We start from the raw sequence: 11374 nt of genomic DNA, 5'->3' as shown, positions 1-11374 counted from the left end.
TCGTGAATACTAGCTAGCATACAAGGTTTCCATTATAAATAAAGATAAACACGTTTAACATGAAAAAGGTAACGGATCACGATACACGTAACGTTTGCTAAAGTAAGATTATTTTAGTAAATCAAGTTTAAGTTACACAGCATATTATAGCAATGTTAAGATACAGAGCATATTACGTAATTGGCAGATATCGAGACTTACCTCAAAAGTAATGAAGGTCTTCGGCGAAAATTTGCCTTTATCCATGATGATGCTGTCGTTTATCTTGATTGTGATTGGCCAAATGACTCGCGTGCCACCAAATATATAGTATTGGGAAAGTAGCAATCCCGTTGTTTCTGAAGGTCCAGTCCATTCATAGTTTTCACGTGACGTCAACTATGAATTGGAAATTGTATCTAAAAAAAAACTCTTCGGATCTACACGATTCACGTAAGTGACCTATTTCATAAGGAAAACGGCGAATTTCGCCGAAAAGCGACTAGTTTGCAGGTATGTGATTCAGTTACATTTTATTTTGTAAATATATAGCGCTAAAAAAATACAATTGTCTCAAGGCACTTTACAGAGCCCAGGGCCTGATACAAGTTAAAACTATGCAGTATTTTTTTGTGAGTGTGCAAATTATTCCAGAGAAGTCCCAGTGCTATATGGGTATGTGGTATGTGTGGACTATACATAAGAAACACACACACACACACACACACACACACACACACACACACACCGTCTCATACACAAACATATATATCTCATATCTCCCTCTACCTCTCTCTCTCTCTCTCTCTCTCTCTCTCTCTCTCTGTCTAACGCAATGTATCTCTCTCTCTCTGTCTCTCTCTGTCTGTCTAACTCAATGTCCCTCTCTCTGTCTCTCTCTCACACTCTCACTCACACACACACACACAGAGACATACACAGACACACAGGACGCACATAGACACACACACCGACACAAACACACTCACACACACATAAACACTCACATACAGAGACACACACACAGACGCACACACACATAGACACATAGACAGTCCTATTTTTACCTACTTCGGACTTATTGCTGGTACTGGAACATGGACATCCTAACAGATAGAAGTAGCAGTTAGATGATAAGGCTGCCACACGGCACGAAGGGCCATTTCTGATAAACCCACGTGTCAGAGATACCTTTTCTGAAAAACCATGTGAAAGACATAACCTTTCTGAAAAACCATGTGAAAGACATAACCTTTCTGAAAAACCACGTGAAAGACATAACCTTTCTGAAAAACCATGTGAAAGACATAACCTTTCTGAAAAACCACGTGAAAGACATAACCTTTCTGAAAAATCGAGTGGTAGAGATGCCTTATCTGATTAACCACATTGTAGAGATGCCTTATGCCGCTCACAGGCCATGACACTTCTGGAAGGCCATGACAGGGTCACTGTTGTAACTTTAAGTGTATAGTATGCGTGGTTACGCCCCTGAAAGTCCTTCAAATGTAAACTATACTATAGTTTACTTTTGAAGGACTTTCAGTTAATTATTTGACTACTGATTTAAGTTAAGTTAAGTTAAGCTAAAAGGAATTTGTATTTAAATATGCATAACTGCCTTAGTTCATGTGATTTGATGTGATTGTTTCATTAATACTGTTTGTATGGGCTAAGTCTACACTTAAAGCCCAGAGGGATTGCTGTCTGAGCACTTGATTGACGCGCTTGTTAGATGTAAAAAAACGTTCCGACCTTGTGTTCTCGTTCTTGCAAACTTTATTTCTCACAGTAAGATCCAATCCATAAGCATGTCCATACATCCAAACTTGCATCTTATTTACATGTAACAGACCTTTGGTAATACAAATGAAGCGGTCAAAAAGCTATATGAGCTCTCCCTCTGTCAAGCAACACCTGACACCTGCATGACCTTTCCCACCTATATTGTGTGAGCCCAATTAAGGTGGAGCGCCATCTAGTGTCCCAACAAGATTAAAACATGAACCCCAAATGGCTCCTACACTGTTGTTTGATAATGCAGTAAGTTCGTGAGTTAACTACATTTCCCACAGTGCACTGCGAGTTGCACTTCCTGTTAACCGTTTTAACGGGTTTTGCCTGTACTCTGTGCGTGATGAAGTGATGAGAGATTCTGAGAGTAAAAGTTCTTCAGTTTTTTACCCAGTTGTGGACCTCTATTTATTTCCTGCTGGCTAGTTCGATTTAATACAACAGTCACAGGCCTTTAGATAGGCGCTTCTGAGAGGCCATGTCGGGGTCACAGGTTTGTCTAAGACGCTTCTGAAAGGCCACAAGAGGCCACGAGATAGGCAGTCTCCAGACTCTATACCTGAAAAGGCGAGACACCTGTTATCACAGGAAACTGTGCAATATGCAGGCTTTTAGATGTAGAAATAGATGTAACAAAGGGTCTCGATGTGGTTAATTCTGATTGGGTAAACAGGGAACAGGGTACAGGGAAGAAGAAAGGTAGCTAGATCTATAAAAAGGGCTCGGGAACTTTGTCCTGAGTTAGTCCGCCTGATCGCTCTTGCCTTATGCTTAGAGTTTTTGAGATGCTCCATGGACCAGCTCAGCAGCAGTTAACTACTCTGAAATAAACCGTTCAGTATATTCATACCTGTTTGCCTTGAGAAGTTTCTTGAGAACTCTTAGAATTTTCCACGACAACACGCACACACAGATGCAGACACACTCAAACATACACACACAGACACCAAGGGTGTAGGTTTGCATATGGTCCATAGGGACTAGTCCCGACCAAAGTTTGGGAAAGACACGAATATTTTGTTCAATTTAATTGCCTGTTAGCAAAATGATTTTGCACAATATCTTTGCAAACTCATTCATATTATTATCTATGCTATGTGATAGTATTCATTTTATACCATATATTTGGAGACCCAGTCTTAGTTATGATCAGTCATGAAACAGGTCACTGGTGGCCATTCCAAGGGAGACAAAGTTCCACTCAAGCTTCACCTTAGACTCACCTGATTATCCATTGAAGGATTGCAGTTAAATGCTCTCTGAGAACAAGGGGTGTCACCCTCTATTCATTAGGCCTTGGAGACAAGGTACTTTGATTTGACCTGGGGGAAGGGAGTGAGACCACTTATCACACCTCACTCAGGTCAAACCATCATAAGTATATTCACCCAGAAATGCTTACATTCTGGCCAAGTCCAAATAACAGCACAATTACAACTATATATAAGATGTTTTCAATTATTGACTATGGTATATTTAGGGTGACCAGATTTGAGTTTGTGAAAAAGATACTGGATCTGGCCTGCGGGGCATACAGATGACCCCGCCCCCTCGATGAAGTTTAGACATCTATTTCACATGCAGATGACCCCGCCCCGTCCCCCTTGATGAAGTTTTAACATCTATTTCACATGCAGATGACCTCGCCCCCTCCCCCTCCCCCATGCAGATGTCATGAGCTCTTGTAAACAATGCAACTACTTGCAGCTGCAAGGTGCTCACTGTTGCCAGATTGGAAATGGCGTATCGTACCAAATGCTCAAAATAATCGTGTTTGGAGGATAATTATCGTGCATCTGAAAACGCTAGGAAGGACGATTGACCAATGACAGTTCTCTTTACAGTCAGAGCTTGCGCAAGAAGGTAGAACCTAAGGGAGATACCCCTTCCAAAACGTGTAGGGGCGTAAACAGTAGTTTGTGAAAGACCCAGAGAAACCCAAATATCCCAAAAGGCAAAATCCCGGACAATTTTGGAATCCCTACTGGACACATTTTTTAGGGCTCGAAAACAGGACATGTCCGGGTAGAAGAGGACGTCTGGTCACCTTAGTATATCATTATGAACTCTAAATCTTAATTTCTGGTTCCTTCATATGTTCATCGCAGTGACGTGCAGTGAGGTTTGTGGCTGGTGAGGCACTGACTCTTTCAGAGTCAGATTTACAAATATATAAACCCAATAGAGTATCTTAAATCACCATTCAATTGGCAGCTTGCACATTGACTACTGGATGTTTTTCATACCAGCATTCTTTACACACACATAGGTAAGGTACATACAGTTGGCAGCTGTGAATATGCACTAATGAATATGAACTTGTGAATATGAACTCTTTCATACGAAGTTGCACAGGCACCCTGAGGGTTTCTACCTTTTCCCATTATAATTTTAAGAGTTAAATCGAGGAGACTATAACATCAGCTAGATAACTAGCTATCATTTCATGCAAATTGAACTCTTCCATTTAAATCGTTTAAGGTTATTAAGTGTCCTTAGCTTACTAATTAGCTAGCATAGCAATTAGATAACCATAGCAACTAGGAAACACAACTTTAGCTGCAATTTAAGTTTCATTTCTCAAAATCAGCTCACCAATAAAAAGCAGTCTTGGGTTCAAAGTGATAACCACTTGTGTGATGTTAAATGGCTTCACATAGATATTAAACAATCCTACGGAAATCAACGGAGCAAGGGCTTACTCTGATAGCAATGTAATGTTAGCAATGAGGGGTGACCTAACTAAAAGGTGGATAGAAATGGCTCCTACATTGCCTTTAATGTGAGTAGTCGATCGAGTTGTCTTCCGTCCTGTCGTTTGAAGCATACATTTGAGCTCCGGCATTGGTCTCCCATTATTGATCACTTCACGTTTTGATTGAAAGTCCAGTTTTGAGAAATGTTTCAGCCTAGCTATAAAATCTTCCATTTTCGCAGTCAAGGTAAAATATAAGTGTAGAAGAAGAGCAACGGCAAAACAAGCATAAACCCGACCGGTGGGCTCTTTCACCCCCCCCCCCCTTCATTGAGGCAGAGGTAGGCTACTGTTTGCTCCCCCTCTGTGCTTTTTCACTGCGGTTTTATGAGCTGTGTTCGAAAACTTAGATAGCTGTCTTGATCCTTGATCTCTCATTGGACACGTCTTTTCGGGGAAATGTATCCAAAAAAAACCTGTTGTTTTCGAACGGTCTTTTAAGATAGCCTGTATGGCAACATGTGACGTCATCACGCTCTGTGTACTTATTTGCTCGCACTGGCTCGCTCTGTCAGACGGTAGTCAATTGCATCCTTGGCTTGTTTGCGACTTGCGCTTGTGTTCGGGAGTTTATTGAAGTCACACTAAGTTTAGTTAAACTGAAATTAAACTAAAAGTTAAATTAGGTTAAATTCCATTAAGTTAGTTTGAGGTAAACCTAAGTTAATTTAAGTTACGATAAGGTAAATTAAGGTTAGCTAAGGTAAATTAAGGTAAGTAGTTTTTAAGTTAAGTTAAACTTTAGTTAAGGTCAAATACTTTAAACAATCTAGAATGGCGAACATATCAACTGTCCTTCAGCTTCTGCAGTGGATGGAAGTGGAGAGGCGACGAATGGAAGAGGACAGGAGTCAGATGAGAGTCTACCGCAGAAGGATAGAGATGTTGGCAGCGTACTCCTTTGAGGTAAGTTTTTAAACATCATTTTATAATACTATCCGTGATTTTCGTAAAATGTCAATTATCACCGTATGTGACATAATTCTGCTATAGTATGTAGTTATCGTCGAGACACAATCACCACATACAGTATCTAGTTACCGTCGACCTTCCTGAGTTAAATACAGTACAATACAGTGTCTAGCTGGCACATAGCTACATACTATCTGTGATTTTCTTAAAATGTCAATTATCATCGTACAATCATTTACATATTATGGGATATTCACAGTTATGTTCATTAATGTGCACTGTCCATGTCAAATGGATGAATGAATGAATAAATAACATCTTTGATGAACAACTGTTTAACATTATTCGAGAGGCTGAAACAGCAATTGGTAGTGCCCTGCGTGACAGCATTGCAGCGTCATGCACCTGAACACTACTATTGTTGTTCAATTGTTATATTGTTCTTAGATTGTTATATTGTTGTTAAATTAATTTTAAGTTATTAAACCGTACATGTCGTTGCAGGAACACGGACAGGAGCCTGAAACACCGCACTCATTCCACCCATCCTACTCACTCCACTCACTCACAAACACAAAAATGACCAAGGAGGGTGGTCGCTCCCTGAGCCTGGGCCCTCCCGAGGTTTCTTGCCGAGTTTTGCCTCGTCATTGTTGCCCTTGTGCTTGCTTGGGGAGCTTTCCAATAAAATAAACTTATTTTAACTTAACTCTGTTGTTGTGTCATCATTTACATGTACTTTAAAAAAACAAAACATAATGCTGTAAATGTTTAATTTGTATAATATTTATTTGTCAACCAATCGCTCCATGATTAACAGAAGCCTGTCCAATCTTACATCAGCCTTCTCCAGACGCTCCACCTGATTTCGCTGCCGTTCAACTTCCAAGGCCTCAGCCTTCTCCATCATCTCCACCATGAATGCCATGTTGTACCTGCCAGAGGGAGCTGGCGCACAGATTTATGGGTAATAGGCAGCTTCAAGGCTGCATCGATGCTACTTTGAAAAATGGCCGTCATGCAGATGATTTTAAGGTATCTTATAAACCCGAAAGAGACAGAGTAAGACAGCATTTTAAGGCTGTGTTCGAAAACTTAGATAGTTGTCTTGATCCTTGATCTCTCGTTGGACAAGTGTCTGACGAGACACGTCTTTTCAGGGAAAGGTATCTAAAAAAAACGTTGTTTTCAAACAGTCTTTTAAGATAGCATGTACCATAACATGTGACGTTGATACGCTAAAAGAACGTTAGGCTATCTAACGTAGGCTAACGTGCTAATGATAGAAAGTTGGCTGACTGACGCCTCGCAAATCACATCAACCATTATTGCGGGTTACCATAACGGTGTTATCGGATAGTACAGTGTCTATTTCTCGGTAACTTTTGAAAAATCGAATCGAGAAAAACGCCGAAAGATGTACATTTACATACAGAACACGGCCGTCAGCGGAGTTTGGCCTGCCATCTTTGTTTACAATTTGCAGTTGCCGGAGGGAGCTGGCGCACAGATTTATGGGTAATAGGCAGCTTCAAGTCAGCATCGATGCTACACTCAAAAATGGCCGTCACGCGAAAGATTTTGAGTTATCTTACCGCGGTGTTAACAACCTGTTTGAAGTGACAGAGGAATTACTTTTTGTAAAAACAATTTATTTGAACAACTGTGTGACGCAATTGAGCATGCTGGTTTGTCATGGAAGTCGCTCTGGGGAATAACAACAGACGGTGCACCATCAATGATCAGCATATCAGTAAACTATTAATTTTAGAAGACTATAGATGGAAAGATGCTGTATTTTGACATTTATGTAAACATTTATTTTATAAAATAATCCAGATTTTTGCTGAAACTTTATTCAGTTTTCTGCTTTGTTTTGTTTGTTTGCAGCCTTGTTACCAACTCTACAAAAGTGCTGCAGTAATGCATTTGCTTTTGAAGGAAAAATAGAGATGTAGTTGTATTACTGCTGTATATGAAAGTCATATCAATCAAGTATCAATGAGACAAAGTGATCCAAAAATGCAACTATAACAAACACCTTTATCCAAAGAGCATCTTGCATTGCCCAGGAATTGAAACCCAGGTCAGCTACTTGTTATTCAACAACACTAACTATTGTACCACTGATCACACATGGTAAATTTGCCAAACTCAAAAGTGGTATCTACAGTATTATGATAGGCCAGCCAACATATACAAAAAATCTGACCCCCCACTGACCAGTGTCACGGAACGGATCGGCACAGAGATGGTCATTCTTTGAGAAACAGAGTTGATTGCAAATGGAACATCCAGGGACACACGAGACAGACCACAGGTTGTTGGAAACACAGATGACGAGGAAACAGATCCTCTTGCACAGAGGCAAAACCCACGGAGGGGCGCAGGCTCAAAGCACTGTGTGGAACTCAGGAAACTGGCACTCAAGGCGCAGAACGAAACACAGAGTCAAACTCTTTAACAAAACTAAACTCTCTAACTCTACGCCGTAGCGGAAAAACAAAACACGAGTCACATTTGGCAAGGCTATAAACAAAACTGTAACTAAGGCTATGAACAAAACTGTAACGAAGGCTATGAACCGAACAGAGGTAAACTTGAATGTGATCTATAACAATACTCATCGAATGATCAGGCAGGCGGTAAGGCAGTAAGTCGAAAGTAATACGTGTAGTGCAATACCAGACACAGAGTGAAGGGAGTGCGAAGTAGGGACAGTGACAGGTGTGGGTGATTAGTGCACAGGTGAGTGTGAACGCGGTGCAGGTGAGCTGTGAGTGATGCTGATGACTTGCAGCCGAGGGTCTGAGTGTGAGTGAGTGCTGAAGGGGGCGTGGCCAGAGCGGAGCTCAGCAGGAACGTGACAACCAGACTGGGCGCTCATCGGCCCCCGGGTCATTTGAGTTTGAGAGCCCTGCCCTAGAAGGTGTACAACTGTAAATTGAAGAAGCAAATCAAAGTAGGAATTTTAGTTTAAAACAAATTCTCTCCTGTTACTGGATAGCCTCAGCAATGGCAAGATTAGTGTCTGAATGAACCAAACCAATAATCTATTTTAGCTCTCTGTTTTAACATTTTGATTTTAGACTAATTGTAAAATTGTGTAGGACTAATGTTACAGTGCAAATGTAACGAATCTTGATTACTTACGAACACATACCCAGTTGGTCAATTTGGAATAGCGTATTTCAAATATAGTTCAGAGTTCAAAGTTCAAAGTACTTTATTTGTCATTGTCACAAAAACAATGAGACAGACGAGGCAGCATCAGACAGCTAAAAACTTAAGTTGCTGTGGACATTAACTGCCACAGCTAAATAATAATAAATAACAATTAATAAATAGATAAATAAATATCCCTGAGTAAATAAAAAAATCAATATATATACATTGAGGTGCATCAATAGTTGCAGTGTAGAGTGTTAGAGTGCAGTTTTGCATCAGGAGCTAAGTAACGCGTAATGAAAAGATTAGCAAGAACTCAATATACTCAATACATAGCAACACGTTGACTTCATGGCAACAAGGTTAAGTGCCGGCACAATTAGTTGAATTAATTGGTTAATTAATGAATGAATGGTGAAAACAGTGTATTTGATAAGCAGAGGGGCTTGATCCCCACAGCCCCTCCTTGAATGACACCACAGTGTTACAGTACGTTCACACATAGCATATGACCAGGTGAAATTCTGCCTTGGGTGCGGGGTCAGAAAAATCAAGTTCGGCTGTCAAGTAGCAAGTTCAGTTGCAGTGCAGCGCCTAGCTGCCGGCACTGGCGTCTAGGGAGCTAAAGAGCTCAATAGCTAGTTCGTGGGTTATTTCCCCCAAATATGTTCATGTGCAAAGTAAACAACAATCAATTGTTTATTTTGACAACAACTCATGTTCTACAGAAACACCATATCATTAATTTGCATAAAGTTAAAGAATCACCAACTTGGAATGGGCTGCAGTGGCGGATTCTTCCCATTCAATCCCAATGAGAGTGACGCAAATTCAGTCTGGTCATATGCTGTGTGTGAACGTACTGTTATGAAATTCTGACCCTCAAAATACAAAGTTATGAAAAATGGCTGTTGCTCATGTTGATATTTGTTAACAATATTCATAGTATTATAGCATTGTGACCTGTATTACAATGTAGGGTATATTAAGGGTGACAAAGTGTATTCATTACATCATTAAATAATAATTTTTTAGCATTTTTAGATGTTTAGCATTTAGAAAATGGAAACAAAACATATACCCTATTGTATTAAAATCATCCATATAGATCAATGTCATGAGAACATGACATTATTGATTCATTGGTTAGCAATATGTCAACGTATTGTAAACTAGACTGGGCTAATACATTAATGAATGATTTATGGTGTGCATTCATTCAATGCATTCATAATGGGTTGAACAAATCAATAGTTCAGTAAGAAACGTTTTTGCTGTTAGAGCAAAAAGGAGAACAATTCATTGCTGGGGGATGTTGGGGCTTGAACTACTGGAGTATGTATTCAGTAATGTTCTATTGAATACACTATTAGTTTTTATTTAGTTGTTCTGTATATATAACAATAATTTCTGTATTTCTGTCATTTCTGTACCTTACATGGCAACAGAAGGTGATTACATTACAAATTAACTTTAGTATGTTTTCAGTAACATGACGGCTGTTTATGTCACCAAAGTGGGTATGGTTTCACAGAGTTTGACTCTAGTTATAAGTAATTTTTTTCTGTCAAGGGTATTTCCAGCAACCTCATAGAGTTGAAAACAAGTGAGGATAATGGCCACTTTTCCTTCAAAGTTTGGGGGACGGTAGATAACTATTGCAGATTGTGACCACTCACATATTTATTTATTTAACAATTGCAGTGAAACTCTACACATTTTGCATTTGGCAGTGTGGTTTACCTTTTGTCTGGAATATCTGTTAGGAGCCCGATATCAAAATCAAAACACACACATTTCTTCAATTATTTGTTCAACACTGACTATATCAGCAAAAGAGGCAAGTTAGCATGCTAGCAAGTTTTTATCAGTGTCTGCTGTGTTGTTGGTGGTGTTTGCCAGGTTTTTGCATGCCTTTTAGATAGTTAGCTCAAATGAGTTAGAACAAAATGTAATTTTTCCAAAAGCATTAAGGTAACACAGTGGTGTCACACACTAGTGTTGACCTGGCCAGATTTGTTTTGGAGGATTTTGTTGCAATTGTTACTGAAATTTCTTTAGCAGTAACTTGTCACAGAACTTCTGACTTTGCATCCGTTGGTGTGACACGGTTAAAAGATGTTTTAACCTGCATGCAACACTGTGGCAATGGATTGGTATTGTTTGATTTTTGGTTTACAAATGCAATAAATAAAGTTTGACAAAAACAAGAACACAAACAGAATGCATTACATTACAAACTACTACACTAACAAAATAAATTATTATAACAAAACCTGACAAAATAGAGGACTAGAGGACTTCAATATAATATTTTGCCTGCATGTTTATTTTTTGGAATTAAACCTGAGAGAGATGATTTTACATATGCAGGGAATGTGATATTTTCTTCACCAAATAGATAAAGTAGAAATGGGCATTGATGATTTGTGACGGTGGAGAGACCTGTGTGTACAGACTGCAGAAATAAGGTGAAACACAACCAACTTGGGTTGGGACGCAGGTTTTCCTCTTTGGGAGGCCAAGGAGTTCATAGTAATTGTGCATTCATTTGGCCCATGGTCTGTGGAGCCTTTGTCACAAGGCAAACTCCGGGACATAATTATGACATGATTAACAGATGATTAACTTCATTTGGACAATTAAACAGTTCTGGAATTCCACAGCATGCTTTTAGTCTTACTGCTAAACACAAGGTAGAGATTACTTGGCCACTAAATGATTGGCCACTAATTTCTGTTAGCCCCTCCTGGTAAAGTGTTACAT

The sequence above is a fragment of the Clupea harengus genome, chromosome 7 (genome assembly GCF_900700415.2).
Source record: "Clupea harengus chromosome 7, Ch_v2.0.2, whole genome shotgun sequence".
NCBI classification, from domain to species: domain Eukaryota; kingdom Metazoa; phylum Chordata; class Actinopteri; order Clupeiformes; family Clupeidae; genus Clupea; species Clupea harengus.
Note: the sequence above shows the minus strand (reverse complement) of the source record.